Source organism: Nerophis ophidion, linkage group LG03 (assembly GCF_033978795.1).
Source record: "Nerophis ophidion isolate RoL-2023_Sa linkage group LG03, RoL_Noph_v1.0, whole genome shotgun sequence".
In the NCBI taxonomy this organism is placed as follows: Eukaryota; Metazoa; Chordata; class Actinopteri; order Syngnathiformes; family Syngnathidae; genus Nerophis; species Nerophis ophidion.
Window position 1 is genome coordinate 66,332,312 of NC_084613.1, and position 25,330 is coordinate 66,357,641.

Below are 25,330 nucleotides of genomic sequence, written 5' to 3' on the forward strand. Positions count from 1 at the left end.
AAGGCAGGGCTTTTCTCTTAACGACCAAAAGTTGCAAACTTTATCGTGGATGTTCTCTACTAAATCCTTTCAGCCAAAAAATGGCAATATCACGAAATGATCAAGTATGACACATAGAATTGACCTGCTATCCACGTTTAAATAAGAAAATCTCATTTCAGTAGGCCTTTTTTGTGCAAAAGCCATAGAATACTACGGGATCACGCAGCCTAATATTATGTATTTCCCCCCTTAAAGAATTTTTTTGTTGAATGGTTTTGTATGCTGGTTCTTGAACAAACTATGCAGACCCCTAATCTATATATAGGGAACCTGGAGGTCCTGTGTTCCACTTTTCTTAATAACAACCATATGTGACAACTTGAATATGGCCAATTACTGCCACAAACGCCTGGAGTGCAACTTAAAGTACCAACCAAACCACGTTAATTTACGTTCTAAAAACCTGCAAAGGCTAGCTGCAGCTTTTTCCGTTTAAATTTGCAATGTAAAATAATCAGCATATTTCCATTTTTAGTCTTTTAGTTCACCCAGTACAGCAGTTAACATAAGGGAGGGAGTTGTCTATTGCTCCATCCCGCATGTCACTGGTTGTTTAGAGAAAGGAAACAGGCATAGCCGGCAAATCCAAAGCTCCGGGCAACGTCTGAGACAGTGTCTGTTTTCCGCTTGCTCTCCATTGAGCCGTAATGCATCTGGCAGTCTGAACAGCATGTTGCTTCAGCATTAGCCTTACAAACAGCAGCAGCCCACAAAATGTATTGCGTTATAAAGCAACATGCAAAAACTGAAAGAGTGCAAAAATGGCAGAAAATGACACACAGACCCAATTACATGCAATAATAAAAGCCTGGAACAGTGTATTTTGCATGCCAGACCTGTAGTGGGCAATATTGCACAAATATTTGCTCACGTGCTTCCACTGCAGGTTCAGTCATACAAAACTATACTGGATTCCAAGCAGGGTTAATTGAACTTCCTTACTGTTACATTTTTCAAAACCAAAAATATAACAAGAACACTGTTGGCTACCTTCTTCTTCTTTCGTGTAAAAGATGTCCAACTCGGTGTCGCGTAGCCATACCCGTATCTCTGGTCTTAGGTGGAAGAAGCTGGCTTCCGAGGGCGGACAATCAACATCTGCCCTTCATATAGTCGGCGGTGTGCGGCAGGGCGGTATAACTCGGTTGGTAGAGCGGCCGTGCCAGCAACTTGAGGGTTGCAGGTTCCGTCCCCGCTTCCGCCATCCTAGTCACTGCCTTGGGCAAGACACTTTACCCACCTGCTCCCAGTGCCACCCACACTGGTTCAAATATAAAAATTTGAAATTGGGTTTCACTATGTAAAGCGCTTTGAGTCACTAGAGAAAAAGCGCTATATGAATACAATTCACTTCACTTAGGGTCACCGAACTCGCATACTGCACTGGCTGTCAAGCCCCACGTTTTCATTGATGACCCTAAGCGACCGACTCCAGTCTGTAGACGGTTCAGCGTCCTTTGTAGGTCGTCTCCTCTGATGGCGCCAACTCCTGGGTCCCAAATGTAGCGGTGGACTCGGGAGGGCCTGGCCGACTCGCACTCCTGCTTCCAAGCTGCTGCCAACCACGTATCTCCGTAGATGTCGTCAGAAATGGAGTTGAGGGTGGCGGGACTTGAGTCTGCTTGGAGGTGCTGGTGTTACTGTGGTGTTGTGCAAGACGTGCCAGTCATATTTTTGTGCCTTCCTAGCCAAGGAGAAGGTGGCAGCCTGTTAGAATAATCATGTATATATTATCACGCAACTTTAATATGCCTAAAGTCCGTTGCTATAGTTATTAACTATTGAGCTCAAGTTAGACTTTTGTATCTGTTCAAGGACAACATATATTGTCTGAGGGGTGGCCTCAGCCGCAGATGTTATCTTTGTTTCAGCCCGCTAACAGCCAAGGACTTCAAAGACCTCAACAAAGATAAGACGACAGCACGCAGACGAAGCAGAGACAAGGTGAAATCACAAGGCCCCAGCACATTCCATCACGTATTGTGCGTCCTGGACCTGCTTTGCATGATATATGTGACCACTCCTATTAGAGGCTGCCTCAGTGATGTTGACTGTGGAACTCCTGAATAAATAGAGGGACACGGGAACTGAACTTTAAAGCATAGGGCGAGACTGTAACCAAGTGTGCAGCTCCATGCGTTCTCCTCATGAGCTAAATTGAAGTTTGTCTCTGCATGATTCCTTGCTTCTTGTCTGTTTAATAGAGGTCATCAGTGTTTGAACCTGACAAAGCCTTCCGTCGCAGGCCGGCCGTTTGTTTGTTGGCTAGCTTTTTTAACCATTAGTGGTTTACCAGAAAATATTTAGTTTGACAATTATCTAGATTTTTTACAATTACAAAGTTTAGTTAATACAAATTATTACCGGCCCCTCAAAAAATGATTGGTGTTTAAGGCTGTCACTGACCCAGCCTCGTCAACAGGTGTACACAGGAAACACCTGCACACATACAAAAGCTGTCCAAGAAAAGCAATGGACAATTGGCAGTCATGTTGTTGTTATTTCAGAATATACATTCAATGACTGCTAACGCCAACTGTCCAAATCGCTATTATCAGGTAACAGCACCCAAAGCTAATGCTCTTGCATGTGTTACGTACGTACGTACGTAATTATTTGGCTTTGTTATTAATACATTGAGGATCGTAGCAAGGCCTTTCAGATTTACTAAGATCTGACATGTTTAGTAACTTTACCAGCGGCAGTTGTCAGACGAAGATGGCGGTGCGTAACTGGCGACCTGGATGTGACACGCTCACATATTTTTCAATAGGTAAAATGGTGGAAGGCAGGACATCAAAATTAAAACAACAACAAGATTTCGGGGCTGTAAATCAAATTTTTCAACGAGCATATCCCGGCTTAACTGTCGTTATAAGTTATAAAGGTATCTGAAAAGAAAATTATTTATTAATGCCTTTTGACATATCAGGGCCATTTAATGATAACTTGACATGAAATTCTTACATATGGCTCCTTAATTTATTACTTAAGTTATTTATCTTCATTGTCTTTTCAGTGCATCTTTTAAACATCTTTCATACAAGTGAGTTAATACTTTACACTCTGTTGGATGAAGTAGCGAGGTGATATATGCACAAATTACTAAAGATGCATGTATACTAGGGGTGGACGATAAATGTAATAGATAAATATGAGGAATTATGATAAATCTGATAACATTACAAAACAGAAAATAAAAATGCTCGATTGAGGTGGGATTTGTTACACTGTGTAGGTGGGTTAGGTTGAGCAAATCGAGCTTTTACAGCTTTTCTGTAAACTTGTAATGAACTCCTCGAGTTCATTGTAAACAAACATTGGCTCCATTGTGTGTGACTTCACTGTTTCAGAGGATTACTTTTCACATGTTGTCATCCAACTGAAAACACCAGCATCGCTACTGTGGTGTGTTGAAAGCCTAAGAAGATACCTTCTGCTGAAGAAGCTGCACCAGAGCCAGCCTGTTCCAGGTGTGCACAAACGACAGTTACATCTCAAATAAAAAGGTAATACACATGAATAAGTTAATGGTTTGCAAAGAGAATACCATACATCTTTAATATACACACACATTTTACAGCACTTGGTAGTAGTGTTTTTGCAACGTAATGAAGGCACACTTCTTCCAAAAGTTTGTATTTTTTCGACAAAACACAGTCTGTATCTGTTTTTAGTTAAAACTCTTTGATAACTCAAAAATAACAAAAAAAAGAGTCCCTTATCAAACTGTGTGGCCTCCACCCAATTGAATACGTCTCTTCCTGGGTGGTACTCACATCCATATGGTATGAGGGGAATAAAAACCACCCCCGCCTTTTTACTAGCTCTATAACATATTCCAACATATACAGTATGTGGTATTTTAGACTGTGAATTTGTCCATCAGCACACCCAATGAGAGAAGTCTAAATGTGGGACTTCAACACTCCCTTTCATAGACTTCAATCTATGCCAAGACACATTGAAGCTGTTCTGGCTGCTTGTGGTGGTCTAACACCTTTTCTGAAACACATTTGTGTTGCTTTTTCCCCTTCATATTTGACACCCTATCGGCCCCTGTTAGGCATGTTTTAGGGCATATGAAAATGCCAAGTCTGTTTGTGGCCAATTCTACAAAATACACTCTCATTATGTAACAGTAATACAGCTTGCTTATTAATTACCTCTTCGTCCTTATTTAGAGTGCATCCAAAAATAAAATTTGGCATTGTAATAAAAGTTGTATTGACACTGAAAAAAAAATTATTGGCATTGAATAATGTCGTTTTCAATATCAGTCTTTAGAATTCTTCTTCATGTCCATCTTTTTTCAGTGTGTGTGTTACAGCCTTATTCTAAAATTAAATAAATACATTTTTGTTCTTTTTTTTTTATTTGTATTTATTGTTTGAGAGAATTTTGCAAATGTATCAAAAATATTTTTAAAAAAAGCAATCAAATGTACATAAGTATGCAATGAAGCTCCAAAGTGAGATCAGGAATATCCTGTTTCAACTGATGATCCTTGAGATATTCCTACACCTTAATTGGGGTTAATCCATCCATCCATTCATTTTCTTCTGTTTATCCAAATTTGGGTCGCGGGAACAGCAGCCATAGCAGAGAAGCCCAGACTTCCCTCTCCCCAACTACTTCGTCCAGCTCTTGCCGGGCTATCCCGTGGCATTCCTAAGCCAGCTGTGAGACATTGTCTCTCCACCGTGTACTGGGTCTTCCCCATGGTCTTCCACCGATCAGACGGGCCTAAACCCTCCGGGGGGCATTTTGACCAGTTGCCCGAACCACCTCATCTGGGTCCTCTCGATGTGTCGGAGCAATTGGAGTCCACCTGTGGTATATTCAGTTGGTTGGACATGATTTGGAAAGGTAACACATTTGACAGTAAGTACAAACCAAGCATGAAGTCAAAGGAATTGTCTGTAGACCTCCAAGACAGAATTGTCAAATCTGGGGAAGGGTACAGAAAATATCTGCTGCCTTGAAGGTCCCAGTGGTCACAAAATAGAAGAAGTTTGAAACCAATCGGATTCTTCCAAGAGCTGGCCGGCCGTCGAAACTAAGCGATCGGTGGAGGGTGACCAAGAATCAAATGGTCACTCTGTCAGAGCTACACCATTCCTCTGTGGAGGGAGAAGAAAACCTTCCAGAAGGACAACCAATCCAGCAATCAAGCCGGTTTAGTATTGTGGGCAGATGGAAGCAATTTCTTAGTAAAATGGTTTCCCAAAATTCAACTGAAAGACCCTCAGATCATGAGAAACAAATATCTCCGGTCTGATGAGACAAAATAAAATAAACCAGGCCAATACCATCCCTACAGTAAAGCAGGGTGGTGGCAGCATCATGCTTTGGGGATGTTTTCCAGCGACAGGAACTGAGAGACTAGTGAGGATAGGAAACACAAATGCAGCAATGTACAGACATCCTGGATAAACATTTGCTCTAGAGCTCTCTTGAACTCAGATTGGGGCGACGGTTCATTTTATAGCAGGACAACGACTCAAAGCACACAGCCTTGAGAACAAAGTAATGGCTTCAAGACAACTCTGTAAAAATCTTTGGGTGGCCCAGCTAGAGCCCAAACTTGAATCAGATTGAACATCTTTGGACAGATTTGAAAGATCCAAGCATGGAGCTGTAGAGGGGTGTCGCAAAAAAGAATGGGCGAAACTTCCCAAAGAAAGATGTGCGGAGTTTGTGGCATCGTATTAAAATACTTGAAGCTGTAACTGCTGCCAAAGGTGCATCAACAAAGTATTACGCAAATGCTGTGAATACTTATGCACATGTGATTATTATTATTTTTTTAGATTTCTAATATTTTTGCAAAACAGCGCTTAAACAACGGTTTTGATATTGTTATTGTAGAATTTTGAGGACAAAAAATTTATTATTTAATTTTGGAATTAGTTTGTAACATAAACAAATGTGGAAAAAGTGAATACTTTCTGGATGCACTGTACTGATGTAAAAGTCGTCTCGCCCACTTTTGTAAACGGTTTCTAGGATCTAGGTGCATCTCAGGTCAACTAACCCAGAAGGTTGACTGTAGATTCTTGTGCACTTCCACGCAAGGTCAAACCTAAAACTGTAAATGCAAACCGACATAGGTCTAGAGGAGGGGTCGGCAACCCAAAATGTTGAAAGAGCCATGTTGGACCACAAAAAAAAAAATAAAAAATCTGCCTGAAACCACAAAAAAGTAAAAGACTTATATTAGTGTTATAATGATGGCAACACATGATGTAAATGCATATATTAGCTCTATTAGCCTACTATCAAAATGACTTTAAAAGTCTTTACTGTTGTTTAGAGGAACTTGGACCATTGTAAACACATTGGCAGATCCTTGCGTGGACATTTTAAACTTGGTCGCAAACATAAAGCACTCGGGTCCAAGTGTCTATATTAGCTATATTAGCCTACTATCAAAGGCTGACGCAAATCTTCGTTGACAGAAATGTTGCATTTTAATTTTTATTCTACACAGTTTTGTAACATTGGAAAACCTTATTAAAACTTCTCACAGGATGAGATAACTTCTGGAAACTACAGGCTCAGAATTACCAAAGGTCATAGATGTGTGTGTCCACGTTAAAAGCAACGGGAGGCTGTCTTTTTCTAATGGATTTATTACAATCTTTGCAAGCTGGGAAACGTTTGCTGTGGTCAGGAACAAAATGGCACACAGACAACTATGAGAAATGCAGCCCATATTCCATACAGATAATGTGTCATGAGACGTGTTGTGAGGAGGCGTGGCCTGCGGACCTGCAGCGAGGCGGGGCGCGCCAAGGCCGGGCTCCGAGATGGGTCACAGGTGCTTGGATGGCCCACCTGGGCACAGTTGTCTCATCACCTGTCACTGTATAAAAGGACAGCGGCCGGGAAGGAAGTGGTAGGTGAAGTCAGAGTAGATGACCCGAGCTCGAGCGGAAGCGAGAGCAAGAAGGAGACGAAGACGCGGAAGGCTGAAAAGCGACCGGAAGAGCGAGACGGGGAGAAGAGGCGAAGGCTAAAAAGCGACCAGAGAAGGAGGTTTATTGAAAAATAAACAAAATCTCCAGACCGTCAAGCCTGTCACGTCCGTCATTGGTGGTCCGAGGAACCCGGAGGTGCGAGTCCTCCACAAATTGGCGCCCAATCTGGCTAGACCACCGGAGGCAGGGAAAGACGACCCCCTGTGGGCTCGGGTTCATTCTCGGCCATCAACTCCGACTTAACCAACCCCCTCCTTCCCGGCTGCTGCCCTTCTATACAGTGACAGGTGATGATGAAACAACTGCGCCCAGGTGGGCCATCTACGCACCTGTCGCCCATCTCGGATCAGGCCCCGGCGCGCCCCGCCTTGCTGCCAGTCCGCAGGCCACCCCTCCTCACACATGCAACTATAAATTAAAAACACAGAGGACATAAGTGAAGGAAATTAAATGAGCTCAAATATACCTACAAACGAGGCACAATGATGCAATATGTACATACAGTTAACATAAATAGCATGTTAGCATCGATTAGCTTGCAGTCAAGGATTGCCCAAATATGCATGATAAGCACTCTAGCAAATCAATAACATCAACAAAGCTCACCTTTGTACATTCACGCACAGCACAAAACGTTTGGTGGACAAAATGAGACAAATAAGGAGTGGCATAAAATACTTCTTTCTGTGGCAGCGTCGGAGAAAGTTGTACATGTAAACAAAACAAACCACGATGAGTTCAAGGGACTGCTGAAATTATTAGGACGAAACGGTGCTTGACAAATACTCTCATCAGTGAAGCATGTATAACAAAGAGTGGGAATTCTAACAATTAGGAAGGTTTGTGTCATGTTTGTCCTCCTACAGAAATCATATTAAAACAAAAACATGTTTTTGTTATTCATCTTGTTCCATTTTCACACATCTCTGAAAGAGGCTAAGGGAGCCACCAGTTGCATGCGACTCTAGAGCCATGTGTTGCTGACCCCCGATCTAGAGGGTCTTAAAGGAAGGAAAAGTCCCAGTTCATTAATTCCTCTCACTCCCCCTGACTTTAATTTCTCTATGTTTCAATGTGTGTGTTATCATTAGTATACCATCCGATCGATGGGTCAATAGATCAATGCATAACAAACGACACTGTCTGTGTTAATGACAAACCGGGATTAGGACGGATAATGCAGCCTTCGAAGATCAATCGATGGAGCAGCAGTCGTCAAAACACAAGAGCTCCAGTGAGCAAACTCAAGACTCTTTTTCACACCGCATGCAAAAACCAGGTTTTTTCCTGGATTAGGATGCAGTTCTGTGTAAAAGGGATAAACACATGGACAAAGATAACCCAACGAGCGTCTGGATGACCAACATTTCACTGACAAGTTCTTTATGTATTTTTTGCTCCTAAAGATGAACCTGGCAGTCTTTGCTCATGATATCAGTTAGTTTTTAAGTAATCGGTAGATAACCAAGTGTTAGTATTATTTTGATCACTTAATTGCATGTTTCTGCTCCTGTCCTTATCCAAAATCGATATGGTTATCCTTAAGCGTAAAAAAATTAACGTTTAAAACGCTTAATATATTTCCGGATTTCCTTGACTCTTCCACAGACACCATATCCTGTGTTTCCTCATTCTTTTTCAGCATTTTCTCAAGCATCTTGAGGAAAATATTGTAACGGTACAGTGGGAGAAGGAGACGGCAAGGAGGCAGGGAGGTCGTTATATGAAGTTTGTTAATAATCCAAATGTATACGGTGGAAATGCGCGGTTAGCGGTCTCATCCGCAAAGTCCGCGGATAAACCGCGGGTCGGGCGGTTGACATGACGAAAAAATTGATTTTAATTAGATTCGGGCGGATGGCGGTTGAATCATCCGGAAATATTTGATATGCATGGTTCTGTGATCGGTATCCTTTGCCTTTCAAAGTGCCATTTAAGACCCGTGTCATAAAGCGAAGAAGACAATAAGAGACGCTCTAATTTTCCTGAATGACTGCCAGTAGTCACCCAGATAATAAGTATTAGGGCGTGCTATGAAGTCATTAGCTTTGTCGCCTACTACAACATATACGATCTGCTTGTCAGTCCAACATCATGTTGTGTGTGGCTTCCGCGGCAACATGCACACGACTGCAAGGCATACTGGGTGACACAGAGTACACTAATGGTTGTGATATAAACAATTTTAACACTCTTAGTAATATGTGCCACGCTGTGAAGCCACACCAATTAAGAACGACAAACACATTTCGGGAGAACATCCTCACAGTAACACAACATGAACGCAACACAACAAATACCCATAATCCTTTGTATCCCTGACACTTCCTGACTATTTTATACACCCCGCCACCCCCATGCATCGGTAAAGTGGGCGGGGTTGGGGCCACGGGGGTGTAAAATAAATTCTGGAAGTGTTACTAATACAAAGGATTATGGGTAATTGTTGTGTTGCGTTTATGTTGTGTTACTGTGAGGATGTTCTCCCGAAATGTGTTTGTCAATCTTGTTGGGTGTGGCTTTACAGCGTGGCGCATATTAGTAAAGTTGTTTATATCACAACCATCAGTGTACTCTGTATCACCCAGTATGCCTTTCAATGTTGAACGTGTGATCGCGGAAGCTGCACACAATATGTTGCCGGACTAACAATCGGTTTGTACATGTTGTTGAAGGTGTCAAAGGCAATGGCTTCACAGCACGCCCATATTCTTGTAATCAGTATGAACGCCATTGGATAGTCGCGGGAACGTCAGCGGATCCAATTGTCATCATTACTCTGTGAAACAGATTTAAATAACTCTGTGAGTGGTAAAGGCGGACAATCTCTGATGTATTTCAGCGGGCGGGTGGCGGGCGGGTACGGTCCTGATAAAATGTTGGTTAGGGTGGACGGCGGGTGGATGATGACCTTGGTGATGCGGATGCGGATGATATACTTGCCTATCCGCGCATCTCTAGTATACGGTGTGACTATGTATAGGGTGGTGTTGAAAGTGTGTGTTGAGATCAGTGCGGAAGTCCAGAAAGGGCGAGGCAGGCTCAAGGTCCAGGGACAGGCAGGTGGTAAGGGTCGGGAACGAGGCATTGTTGTCTGGGGGAAGGCGTGAAGTCCAAAGGGAATCCAGGGAGACGAGACACACAGCTCGAAACCAGGAGATGACAAAGGGCTGCTGGATGACGACACAAGACAAGCCACAATGGAGGGGAAACAAAAATAGCGAAGAAGCACATGAGCAATGAAGCTAGAGACGTGTAAGACTTATTATACAGGTATAGGTCGCTAAGTTTTGGCACTGGAATGCACGACGCGCCGGCTTATGAAGGAAGGGGTCTCGTCAGCGTCAGGTGTGCTGATAGAAGAGTGATTGCAGCAGCCGAGGCCCGGCTGCTGCAAGAAAGGAACGCTCGTGGGCATGTCAGCCGAGCGCACAGCAGAATGAGAGGCGGCGGGTGTTTGCATCGTAACGAACATCTGTAAATATTACGGAAAAAGCTGGCAGCTTAGTTGCCAGAATTTTGGTGTTAAATTTACATTGTTTTGTACAACATTATATGGTTAATGGAAAAAAAGTACAAGTTTTTTTTTTATTCTGCCAGTTTTTTACCGTAAAAACAAATATATTGTTTTTTTCTATTAACAGTAATACACTGTTAAGAACAACAACCGTAGATTTTACAGTCCAAAATTGGTAGCTCAGTCAACATAATTTTAATGTTGTTGTCTTTTTTATTTACAGTAAAATGCTGTAAATACTTTTTTTTTTCTATTTATAACATGGTCACTAGTGCCTAGTTTCTCTTGTTAGATTCTTATTTTTACTATTATATTTATATTCTTATTGTGACTTTTTATTTGTATTGTTATATTTTTTATTTAAAGGCCTACTGAAACACACTAGTACCCACCACGCAGTCTGATAGTTTATATATCAATGATGAAATATTAACATTGCAACACATGCTAATACGGCCTTTTTAGTTTACTAAATTACAATTTTAAATTTCCCGGGAGTTTCGTCTTCGAAACATCGTGTAATGATGACGTGTACGCAAGACGTCACGGGTTTTTAGGAAGTATGAGCGCTGCGCACACACACAGCTAAATGTCGTCTGCTTTAACGGCATAATTATACAGTTTTTTGGACATCTTTGTTGCTGAATCGTTTGCAATTTGTTCAATTAATATTGGAGAAGTCACAGTAGAAAGATGGAGTTGGGAAGCTTTAGCCTTTAGCCACACAAACACACGGTGATTCCTTGTTTAAAATTCCTGGAGGTGAAACTTTCCTATGGATCACAGCGCGGTCAAGAGAACATGGGTCCCTACCAAATGCCAACCAGCAGGTTTCGGTGAAAAAATTGTGGTTAAAAAGTCAGTTCTTACCGGAGAAAAGCTGAGCTTGTGCCGTCCATAGCTGCCGTCTACTCCCCTGAGACACCGCACGTCAAGACACCCGTGGAGACACCCTTCCGACTATCAGGTACTATTTAACTCACTAAAACACTAGCAACACAATAGAAAGATAAGGGATTTCCCAGAATTAACCTAGTAAATGTGTTTAAAGACATTGGAATCCGTCCCAATGCAATCGTTTTTCGTTTTTTTCTAGTCCGTCGCTATCAGTATCCTCAAACACAAATCTTTCATCCTCCCTCAAATTATTGGGGAAATTGTCGTTTTCTCGTTCCGAATAGCACTTTTTGTTGGAGGCTCACATTAAAATCAATGTGAATATGTGAGGAGCCCCCACACGTGTGACGTCATCGTCTGCGACTTCCGGTAGAGGCAGGGCTTTTCTCTTAACACCGAAAGTTGCAAACTTTATCGTGGATGTTCTCTACTAAATCCTTTCAGCAAAAATGTGGCAATATCGCGAAATGACATAAAATGGACCTGCTATTCCCGTTTAAATAAGAAAATCTCATTTCCGTAGGCCTTTAAAACGAGCAGAAACCCTGCTGTAGAAGTTGGGTAGCACACCACAAAGCACCACACCTGGACCCTAACCCCTTCCTAATAGCAGTGCCGTAACACCTTTTGCAACATAAGCTCTCTGGGAGTGTGAAAGAGATTTGCCAGCGTGCCAAGATGAGAGAGTGGGCTAATGCTAAAATGTCAAAGCACCTTAATTAACACAGGGGGCTATAACTGTGATCAAGGCTCCCTTGAGGAGCAGAACCAGTGTACAACCCAATCTCTCCGCCTCAGCTTTGCTCTTCCAGATCGATGCCGATAGATTTTCTGCTTTTGCACACACCTGAGTGCTGTCAACGGTAAATTTGGCTTTCTGTCTCCTCTACTGTATTCCTTCGGAGTTGATTTCCCCCGGAAAGTGGGGGAGATTCTTTTTTTGGCAGGCCGAGCTTGTTATAAAACGCAGTTGTTTGGGTTTTTTTGGGGCCGGTTTTGGTTTAAATCTGCCTCTTCCTGCCCTCGCGCTGAAAGGCTCCTTTGAAAACGAGGCCTCGGTAGGCTTTTGGTGGGGGATTCTGTGCCGTGAGCTCACACACACACACACACACACACACACACACACACTTGTGAGTGTGCACACAGACTCTCTCATTACTCAGCATAAGGCTTTCACGCTTGACCTGCTTTTTAACTTTCTGATCTGGATTAGTGGCAAATAATTTAGCAAGAAGAGAGGAGCGCGGAGTGTGTGTGTCTGCTTGGGCTGAGAGGCTTAAAGGTAGTGCACTGTTATCCTTCACAGTAGGGACGCGGGACAGGAGTCCAGACACCTGCCGCAAAGAATTACCTCTGCCGGGGCCGGTGGCGGTGTAGTCGGCGAGATTGGTCACTTGACTACACAAAAGAATAAATAAATAACTTGTGTTGTTGATGCCGAGCTCTCCAAACAGGTTGACCTGTTAAGGAGACAGCCGGGGCTATCAGAGAACCACCTGGCTCAGGAGAAAATAGGTTGAAGGTGACTGGGAGACGGTAGGCGAACGGGGGGCTCAGTGATAAATCCATTTACATCCTCCCCTGTTTTATTTGCTTCCGTGGACTCTGCGCACGTCTCTACCTATTCAGGCTTGTTTACCTGGCAAGCAGAGTGTGACTGAAGAAAATTCCCACAGCCTGAGGTGGGATTGGAGCGCCGACGAAAGGGGGACGTGGTGCATGGGAGGGGAGGAGCAGGAGGAGGTGTTGGGTTGGGAGAGAAACTCTAAAGAGGGGTTTCAGTTCATTATTGTGTGAATGCTCCAAAGCATTCACACATATGGTTTTCTACACCAAAATTCATCTATTTAAACTTGCTCTTATTCTTCTCCAGATTTTGGCGCATTCTACCTCACACATTTTTCCACCTGATTCAAACCGTTCTGTCAGGGTTATTTGATGACGAACCCCAAGATGCAGAGATGGAGGCAGGCATGGAGTGAGCAAACATGATTTTAATATAAATACTAAGACAAAACCAAACAAAGGGTTCAAACCAAAAGCGCGCACGTGGGAGGATGAAGAACAAAAGGCCTTTAGCACAGAAGCTAACAAGAAACAAAAAGGAACTTTAGCATGGAAGCTAGAGGATAACAAACAGAAAAACTGGAAATAGCTATGGCTAACAAAAACAGCTAACCGCTACGACGACCAGGACAAGATGTAGCACGACAGGTAATAGCTGAAATGATGCTGGACACGACAGGTAGCAAAGACACAAAAGTGACATGAGGCAACGACAATACAAATGACAATACAATACAATACAATAATCCAGCAACTGACACAAGACAAAGGAGGTACAAATAGGAGCCGGCTGATTGGCAACCTCCAATCAGCCGCAGCTGAAGGGGAACACATCACTCAGGGAACAAGACAGGAAGCTGACAAAATCAGAGCACTAGACATGAAATACTAAACACACTGAGGAGGAACACAGCACTCAGGGAACAAGACAGGATGCTGAAAAATTAAGAGCACTTCCTGGAACTAAAAGACAGGAAATACTAAACACAGGAAACACACAAATGCAGAGGAAAAAACTAAAACATAGACAAACTGTCAGGGGCAAGCCTGACACGTTCCAACTTCAAACTGTTCAGCCTATTCGGAAATCGCGGGCTTTCCCCTTGACAAATTCCAACAAATTCCCAGATTTCTCAGAATTCCAGGTTTTCCCGGGACATTTTTTTCCCCATTCAAAATGAATTGGCCATTTTTCAAACTTCGACCATTTCAACATTTTTCAAACTATTCAAATCATTCCACTTTCAACGTATTCCACCATTCTGGAAATTTAAACTACTTTTTTTCCAAGTGGAAAAAAAAATCCAGGATTTACCAGAATTCCAGGTTTTCCGGGACATTTTTCCCATTCAAAATTAATTAGCCATTTTTCAAACTTCCACCATTTCCTCATTTTTCAAACTATTCAAACCATTCTACCTTCAACGTATTCCACCATTCTGGAAATTTAAACTCCTCTTTTTTCCAAGTGAAAAAGAAAAATTCAAAGATTTCCCAGAATTCCAGGTTTTCCCAGGACATTTTTCCTATTCAAAATGAATTGGTCATTTTTCAAACTTCCACCATTTCCACATTTTTCAAACTATACAAACCATTCCACTTTCAACGTATTCCACCATTCTGGACATTTAAACTCCTCTTTTTCAAAGTTAAACAGAACATTCCAGGATTTCCCAGAATTTCAGGTTTTCCGGGACATTTTTCTCTTTCAAAATGAATTGGCCATTTTTCAAACTTCCACCATTTCCACATTTTTCAAACTATTCAAACCATTATGTTGTGATCCGATTCCCGGATCACATCTTTTGTCTATATTTGAGTCCTTGTTTGGGTTTTGATTATTAATTTTAGACTCTTCCTGTTCTGAGTTTTGCACTTCCTGTTTTATCTCGTTGCCATGGTTTCTCATTTGTTCCACCTGCCATGTTTTTCAACGCACACCTGACGGCAATTGTTTACTTTAGTATTTAAGACTGTTTTCTACCTCAGTTCGGTCTTGGCTCATGGTTTGCTACGCGCAACTGTCACGTTTGGTTATCTCTGCTTTGTCGGTTCTGTGCTAAGTTACGCCTTAGCTTCTGTGCGCTTGACACGCGCTTCTGTGACACTTACTTTGACTTTTTGTGCTGGTTATTAGCTTTAGCTTTTCGTGCGCTCCGGCACGCCTTTACTTTGCTGTTTGTACAAGTGTTCTTTTATTTTTTGAATAATAAATCAGATTCTTACCTGCAATCCTGCCTGTCTGGTCCCACTGCATCCTGAGGTGATATCTCCGCGTATCACAGTGCGTTTTGAATGTGACACATTCCACCTTCAACTTATTCCACCATTCTGGAAATTTAAACTCCTCTTTTTCAAAGTTGAAAAAAAAAATCCAGGATTTCCCAGAATTTCAGGTTTTCCGGGACATTTTTCTCTTTCAAAATGAATTGGCCATTTTTCAAACTTCCACCATTTCCACATTTTTCAACCTATTCAAACCATTACACTTTTTCAAGGTATTCCACCATTCTGGAAATTTAAACTCCTCTTTTTCCAAATGGAAAAGAAAAATAAAGGATTTTCCAGAATTCCAGGTTTTTCCAGGACATTTTTTCCCATTCAAAATGTATTGGCCATTTTCAAACTTCCACCATTTCCACATTTTTCAAACTATTCAAACCATTCCACTTTCAACATATTCCACCATTCTGGAAATTTAAACTCCTCTTTTTTCCAAGTGAAAAAGAACAATTCCAGGATTTCCCAGAATTCCAGGTTTTTCTAGGACATTTTTTTCCATTCAAAATGAATTGGCCATTTTTCAAACTTCCACCATTTCCACAATTTTCAACCTATTCAAACCATTCCACTTTTTCAACGTATTCTACCATTCTGGAAATTTTAACTTTAAACTAAATTCCTGGCTTTTTAAAGCCCTATTTCCACCCTTTTTTCTTGCGACTACTCCTTCCACATGTTTCAACCCGCTTCAACCGTTCCACCGTCAAAACATTTCTCTTAAATAGTACAAAAAACAAAGCTGTTTTTTGAACTGAAAAAAATCCAGTTTTTCCCCAAAATTCCAGAATTACGTATTACCATTTCTCAATTCAAGATCTTACTACTTCAATATTTCTCGACTGATTTGAACAATTCCAACACCAACCATTTCAACTCATTCAGACTATTTAAGTTTTCTACCATTTTCAGAAAAAAACCCTGATGATCCCGAAATTCCCTACAACTACTACCTTCAACATTTCTTGACCGACTTCCAACACACAACCGCCATTGGAATATACGCGGTGATTTGTTTATTTTTTATTTCTTGTGTATTTCTATTACAACAAACTTGACAACGGAGAGAAAGAAGAACGAAAGGAGATTTTGAAATGAAGGAACTTTTGTGAGGCATCTTTATGCTGAATCAGTGGAACTATTTGAGTGTTTTTACTCAGCCAAAGTCTTTAAACTATATACAGTATGTTGTTGTTCGTTTGTTTTTACAACTTCGTTACGCAAACGAGATGTGGACAGCCTCTTTTAAACATATTTACGGAGGGCTATGAAGCTGGACTCGAAGCTACGACCTCAACTGCTTACTATTCTGACGTCGTTGGAAAAATGAATAAAAAGAGGAGGCAGCACACGAGTGGAAAAAAGGTAAAAAACATCAAATATTTACTATTTATTTTATTACATGTGGTAAAAATAGTCAGTGACACTCCATTTGTGTAATTATTAGCTTAGCCACGAGTGAACCAAATGCTTATGCTAACAACGGTGTGGCTCGGTTGGGGGAGTAGCTGTGCCAGAAACCTGAGGGTTCCTGTTTCGATCCCCAGATTCCACCACCCTAGTCACGTCCATTGTGTCCTTAGGCAAGACACTTCACCCTTGCTCCTAATGGGTCTGTCAGGCTTGTCACTGACAGTTTGGTTATGTTTTGATTTTACCTCTGTGTTTGGGTTTTATTTCCTGTCAGAGTTCTTATTTTGGTTCCTTTTCCTGCACATCTCCCTGAACGTTTGTTTCTCTCACCTGTACCTGATTGTCAGTCCGGCACACCTGGTGACAATTGCCAATCAGGCTACCAGTTATACCTGCCTCGCCCTCCAGTCAGTACTGGAGTATTGTATGCTGTGAGCTGCTTCGTGTTAGCTGTTTCCTGTTTGCGTGTTTCCGAGTTCCTGATTCCTGTTTTCCGGCATTTCTTTTGGACATTAAATCATGTTTTCCTGCAACAAGCCTGCCATCTCTACATCTTGGGGGTTCATCCCCAACACTTCCTGACAGGGTCGTGGTTAGGGCCTTTAATAGCAGCTCCTGCCATCAGTGTGTGAATGGGTGAATGTAGAAACAGTGTCTAAGCGCTTTGAGTACCTTGAAGGTAGAAAAGCGCTAAACAAGTATAACCCATTTACAATTTATAACAAGCTAAAGCTACATCCCATGTGTTTGGGTTGTCAACAGCAGATAAACTCTGACATGTCTTATCTATATATTGTTATTTACAGCTTAAATGGGCCATAAGGACTCACCTGACTCCTGAATTTATAATTTACTGAGAAGATGACTTTGTGACTGTTGGGACACTGACCTAATATTGTCTGTTTATTTACATGGTATAAGTATACACCAATAGTAAACCACTCCTCCATACGTCATCAGCCTGATTTATATAAAGTACTCTGAGCTGTGAAATTGATGGAAACACATATAGATCCAGGAACCAGAGGTCCGAGGAACCAATGGAAAAGGGCCTATTATAAACAATTAGCTGCTTATAAATGTTCACTTGCTTAAATGTACACCATAAAGGGGCAGTATAGAGCAGGGTACAATAGTCCCTAAAGAGACAGATCTTCACTTGGTCTGAACACATGTTAAACGTCCTTGTCAGCATGTTTGTCTGAGCATATAAGACTACCTCAATTTCAAATGTCACATTAGCCATCTGTTGAACAAATTATCCAAATATGGTGGCCTGTTCTTTCACCTTTGTCATTATCTTCCTCATTATGCTCTACTTACCTTGTACAAAACTCTCTTTGAACCACATCTTAACTACTGTAATATCATCTGGTGTAACACCTTCCCTACCTACCTTCACAAATTAGAATCCATGCAAACGAAAATTATACGGGCCCTGTCAGGGTCTAGGTTTAATGCCCCCACTTGTCATCTATTTCATAAATATCTTTTAAGACTGACAGTTTAATATTTATCAAAATCCCCATGTCTAGCATTAAAAGATTACAGTTGGTACAAAATGCGGCTGCTAGACTTTTGACAAGAACAAGAAAGTTTGATCATATTACGCCTATACTGGCTCACCTGCACTGGCTTCCTGTGCACTTAAGATGTGACTTTAAGGTTTTACTACTTACGTATAAAATACTACACGGTCTAGCTCCATCCTATCTTGCCGATTGTATTGTCCCATATGTCCCGGCAAGAAATCTGCGTTCAAAGGACTCCGGCTTATTAGTGATTCCCAAAGCCCAAAAAAAGTCTGCGGGCTATAGAGCTTTTTCTTTTCGGGCTCCAGTACTCTGGAATGCCCTCCCGGTAACAGTTCGAGATGCCACCTCAGTAGAAGCATTTAAGTCTCACCTTAAAATTCATTTGTATACTCTAGCCTTTAAATAGACTCCCTTTTTAGACCAGTTGATCTGCCGTTTCTTTTCTTTTTCTTCTATGTCCCACTCTCCTTTGTGGAGGGGGTCCGGTCCGATCCGGTGGCCATGTACTGCTTGCCTGTGTATCGGCTGGGGACATCTCTGCGCTGCTGATTCGCCTCCGCTTGGGATGGTTTCCTGCTGGCTCCGCTGTGAACGGGACTCTCGCTGCTGTGTTGGATCCGCTTTGGACTGGACTCTCGCGACTGTGTTGGATCCATTATGGGTTGAACTTTCACAGTATCATGTTAGACCCGCTCGACATCCATTGCTTTCCTCCTCTCCAAGGTTCTCATAGTCATCATTGTCACCGACGTCCCACTGGGTCATTATTGTCACCGACGTCCCACTGGGTGTGAGTTTTCCTTGCCCTTATGTGGGCCTACCGAGGATGTCGTAGTGGTTTGTGCAGCCCTTTGAGACACTAGTGATTTAGGGCTATATAAGTAAACATTGATTGATTGATTGATTGAAAATGTTTGTTTAACCTATCAAGTCATTTACAGGCTGAATCTTAGGCTCTGTAGTTTGGTTCCTATCTACCATCCCCAGCATGCCCACAACACTCGTAACTTAGATCTGATATCAGGTAAACATCGTTTACTGGCTTGTACCACTCACAGTGTCGTATGCAGGGGACCAAAGATTTGGAACCAGCTTAATGAGAGCCTCAAGATGATGTATCCATTCTCCAACTTCAAAAAGCAACTAAAAACTTACCTATTAACCACATATCTTTAATTCCTCATGTGGGGTAGACTACTGTTGGGTTTTGCATGGTTGTATGAATGTATATATGTATGTGTATGCTTGCTTTAGTACTATTATCTTGTGTTTATCATATAGCGTTGTTGTTGTGTTGGTTTTGTTTTTTGTTGTTGTGCTTGTTACCATATTTGATCTTTCCATGTATATATCGTCCTTTGGACCTCCTGTAAAAAGCTTCTTTTAGCTTATTTGGAAGACCCTTTCATGTACCAACATCTTTAAATGATGATATTCACCGCTATTGTAAATGTTATATGGTATTGTGAATAAACTTGTAAACTAGCGAAAACTAGCAAAACTACTAATATAATCATGATCAGTCAATTGATCTGTGATGAAATTATTTTGTTTTAGTACAGAAATTCAATATTTGTCCGGCTAGACAAACATTTGAAAATGTGAGGTCTCCATCCTGTTTAGTACAATATAGCATTAACCATACTCTTCCTGGCAATATACAATATATGAGCCACGACTCAGAACATACAGGATATTGAGCGGTTGTTGCAATCCGGCAAAACTTTCAGCATACATGAGATGGTTTAAAAGAGTGTTCCCATATTCACAGCATTTTTTTACAAGCACCTAGCTAGTTGATGAGAAAGATATGCAGATGCAGATGTTAAAAAGATGATTGCCAAGATAACTCATCCCACCTCACAGGTGTGGCATATCAAGATGCTGTTCAAACAGCATGATTATTGCACCGGTGTGCCTTAGGCTGCCAACAATAAAAGGCCACTCTGAATTGTGCAGTTTTGCCTTATTCATTATATATGTTTGCTTTATTGGGGTCTGAGGGGGGTTAGAAAAGTAGTCAGTATTGGGTGTGACCACCATTTGCCTCATGCATCTCCTTCGTATAGAGCTGATCAGGTTGTTGATCGTGGCCTGTGTAATGTTGGTCCACTATGCAAAGTTGCTGAATATTGGCAGGAACTGGAACACACTGTCGTATACGCCGATCCACAACATCCCAAACATGCACAATGGGTGACATGTCCGGTGAGTATGCTGGCCATGCAAGAGCTGGGATGTTTTCAGCTTCCAGTAATTGTGTACTGATCATGGGGCCGTGCATTGTCATGCTGCGACATGAGGTGATGTTCTTGGGTGAATGGCACAACACAGTGTCTCTGTGCAATCAAAATGCCATCAATAAAATGCACTTGTGTTTGTTGTCCATAGCATACGCCTGCCTATACCATAACCATAACTCGTGGAGAAAACACTTCGCCGATGTTCCAGACGCCATCGAATGTTATCTTTTGCCGACTCAAGTTGGTTACGACGACGAACTGCAGTCAGGTTAAGACCCAGATAAGGACGATGAGCATGCAGATGAGCTTCCCTGAGACGGTTTCTCACAGTTTGGTTATGCAAACCAATTGTTGCAGCAGCTCTTCGGGTGGCTGGTCTTAGACAATCGTGGAGGTGCACCTCCTGGATGTGGAGATCCTGGGCTGCTGTGGTTTCACGTGGTCTCCAGTTTTGAGACTGGGTGGATGTACTGCCAAATTCTCTGAAACGGCTTATGGTAGACACATGAACATTTAATTCAAAGGCAACAGCACTGCTAAACAATCCATGTCAGCAGGCCATTTGCACGCTCCGTCAAAAGTTGCGACATCTGTGGCATTGGGCTGAGTGATAAAATTGCACATTTCAGAGTGGCCTTATATTGTGGGCAGCCTAGGGCACACCTGTGCAATAATCATGCTGCTTAGCCAGTATTTTGATATGCCACACCTGTGAGGTGGTATGGATTATCTTGGCAAAGAAGAAATGCGTTGTGAACAATATTTGAGAGGAATAGGTCTTCTGTGTATATCATAAAAGTTTCAGATCTTTGAGTTGAGCTCATGAAAAATAAGGAGCAAAAACAAAAAGTGTTGCGTTTATTTTTTTGTTTAGCGTGGATGTTCCAACAGGATCTATTCCAGATTCTTGGAAACCACACTGCTTAGTGCAATAGGCCTATTGTTGTCCATGCTCCAAATCTTGGCAGCTTTATCCTTGATGACAAGAGTGATGAACAACATAAACTCTGGCAGAAAACCGTGTGTCATAAGACCAGGGAAGCAGATGGCCATGAGAGCAGCAATCCTTGGGCCAGCAAGCTTTAGGTGTTGTGCAGTGATTTTGTCTGAACCACATGCATTATAAAGTTGTGTTATTGCCTGATAGATTTCATTAGTTATACTCCCAACTGCATCCCTATTGTCAATAGTACCAACTATGTAGGTATGAATTTTAACACAATTAAATAACTCAAAGTAATGTTGTTTTCACAGATTGGCTATATTATCAGTTCCAGAAACACCCTCTTAAGTGCAGGGCAATGATCCAGTGCACGTATTAAGAGATGTCACCTCTTTCTAGAAACCTTGTACATCATTACTGGACAGTTTTTCTGCCATAGAGACAGCTCTGAGGACCTGTAAATGTTTACATACATAACACATTGGCTATTTATACCGAGCCCTTGCCTAGGCCGACCTGCCAGAGCCCAGGTTTCAGAAGCTTCCTTGGCCTCTGCATGATGTACAGCAATATACCTATTCTAGCCGGCTTATTATTACCTGCCTAATGATAAAATGTATAGTATGGTCTTCTGGCCTCCAATACATCTGCCACATTATAATCATACACCTCCCAGGGGGTGATCAAGGGTGATGGGTCAAATGCAGGGAATCATTTCGCCACACCAAGAGTGTGTGTGACAATCATTGGAACTTTAACTTTAACTTTAACATAGGTCTTCACAATGAGAGACTTCATTACAATTTATATCTGAACACATGATGGCACATCTGGATAAGTATACATCAGCCAAAAAGACATCAGTTCTCCCACAATATGTAAGAATATTCTCATTTCTGTGTTTATGCCACTCCAGTTTAGCCTTACGGGCACCAGCGCTCTCATGATCAAGATCCACATCAAGAGTCATAATACCAGTTACATGATCTGACATTGACATATCATTTATTATCCCCATTGATTGCTGGGTGGCATGAGCATCAGCAGTGAACATGCAGTTGTCTAGTAAAGTTGTAGGATGCCAGGCCTCACCTATACAGGGGTAACTTCCAGAAGGTAAAATCAATTCATCTCACCAACCACAAATACATTTAGAGTGGTGGTCAATAAGAAAAGAGTTGAAAAAAGCACATTTATTAAAATATTAATAATATAATGGTCGTGGCTTGGTTGGAAGAGTGGCCGTTCCAGCAAACTGGGGGTTCCTAGTTCGATCCCCAGCTTCTACCAACCTAGTCATGTCCGTTATGTCCTTGAGCAAGACACTTCACCCTTGCTCCTGATGGGTTGTGGTTAGGGCCTTGCATGGCAGCTCCCGCCATCAGTGTGTGAATGTGTGTGTGAATGAGTGAATGTGGAAATAGTGTCAAAGCGCTTTGAGTACCTTGAAGGTAGAAAAGCGCTATAGTATAACCCATTTCCCATTATAATTTTGTTGGCATTCATATGGCATGTACACATTCAAGATAATAAAAACGCTGTTGTTAATAATAACCTGTCAATTTCTGTCCTGATGACATTAATGAATGAGTTCAGCTTTTTACGCCAAATGATAGCAACACTCCCTGCAATCTTTCCTTTAGCTATTCTCATAGTCCGGTCAGACGTGGACTCCTCAGCCCCATGGAAATTGTCTTGAGTTGGTTAAAGTTAAAGTCCCATCGATAGCCACACACACACGAGGTGTGGTGAAATTATCCTCTGCATTTGACCCATCACCATGTTCATCCCCTGGGAGGTGAGGGGAGCAGTGAGCAGCAGCGGTGGCCGCTCTCGGGAATCATTTGGTAATTTAACTCCCAATTCCAACCTTTTTTGCTGATTGCCAAGCAGGGAGGTAATGAGTCCCATTTTTATACTCTTTGGTATGACTCAGTCAGAGTTTTAACTCACAACCTTCCAGTCTCACAAAGCCACTGAGCAGGTAACAAGAGAAAATCATTGCTATTGTTTTTAACATTAGCATTCCACAAATGGCTCAGCTAAACTATTATATTGACTTAAATACAAGACACACATTATATTTGGCTACTGGTCTGTGTGAGTGACAAGAAAAACAATTATTTATTGGTACGAAGCCATTTTGGCGCTTCCTGCTTTTAGTATAGCTGTCTAAACCACGGGTGCCCAAATCGTGACCAAAGAGTCGTTTTGTTTGTTGTCCCTCAAATTTACTGCATATTAATACTGACCTCTCTCTCAAGCTTGACATTTTCCTGCTCCCGACACCTACAGAACATAATGGTGCACAGGTTGTAAATGTGAGTGTGATCAACTTCATCATTGTTTAGACAGCATAATCAGTAAATCGCATAGTTTTTATCTTGAATTTGTGGTTACACATTAAAAAAACACACAAGAAAGAGCTAGCAAAGTTTTTGTTGCGTCCATTCATAATCAATCAATCAATGTTTGCTTATATAGCCCTAAATCACTAGTGTCTCAAAGGGCTGCACAAACCACCACGACATCCTCGGTAGGAAAACTCACACCCAGTGGGACATTGGTGACAATAATGACCCAGTGGGACGTCGGTGACAATGATGACTATGAGAACCTTAGAGAGGAGGAAAGCAATGGATGTCGAGCGGATCTAACATGATACTGTGAAAGTTCAATCCACAATGGATACAACACAGTCGCGAGAGTCCAGTCCAAAGAGGATCCAAGACACAGCAGCGAGAGTCCCGTTCACAGCGGAGCCAGCAGGAAACCATCCCAAGCGTAGGCGGACCAGCAGCGCAGAGATGTCCCCAGCCGATACACAGGCGAGCAGTACATGGCCACCGGATCGGACCGGACCCCCTCCACACGGGAGAGTGGGACATAGAAGAAAAAGAAAAGAAACGGCGGATCAACTGGTCTAAAAAGGGAGTCAATTAAAAGGCTAGAGTATACAAATGAGTTTTAAGGTGAGACTTAAATGCTTCTACTGAGGTGGCATCGCGAACTGTTACCGGGAGGGCATTCCAGAGTACTGGAGCCCGAACGGAAAATGCTCTATAGCCCGCAGACAGAGTATCGGGGATGTCCGATAATATCGGACTGCCGATATTATCGGCTTATAAATGCTTTAAAATGTAATATTGGAAGTTATCGGTATCGGTTTCGGTTTAAAAAGTATCGGTATCAAATTCAAAAAGTAAAATTTATGACTTTTTAAAACTCTGCTGTGTACACGGATGTAGGGGGAGGTACAGAGTGCCAATAAACCTTAAAGGCACTTCCTTCGCTTGCCGGCCCAGTCACATAATATCTACAGCTTTTTACACACACAGGTGAATGCAAGGCGTACTTGCTCATCAGCCATACAGGTCAGACTGAGGGGGGCGGTATAAACAATTTTAACACTGTTAAAAATATGCGCCACACTGTGAACCCATACAAAACAACAATGACAAACACATTTTGGGAGAACATCCGCACTGTAACACAACATAAACACAACAGAACAAATACCCAGAATCCCTTGCAGCATTAACTCTTACAGAACGCTACAATATACACACCCGCTACCCTCTAACCCCCCTGCCCCCAGCTTAAACCCCGCCCACCTCAACCTCCTCATGCTGCTGTTTTTGAGGCACGTTAAAAAAAAAATGCACTCTGTGACTTCAGTAATAAATATGGCAGCGCCATGTTGGCATTTTTTTCCATAACTTGAGTTGATTTATTTTGGAAAACCTTGTAACATTGTTTGATGCATCCAGCGGGGCATCACAACAAAAATAGGCATGATAATGTGTTAATTCCACAACTGTATATATCAGGATCGGTTGATATCGAAATCGGTTAATAAGAGTTGGACAATATCAGAATATAGGTGTGGAGAGGCGGAGCCGACGACAGGG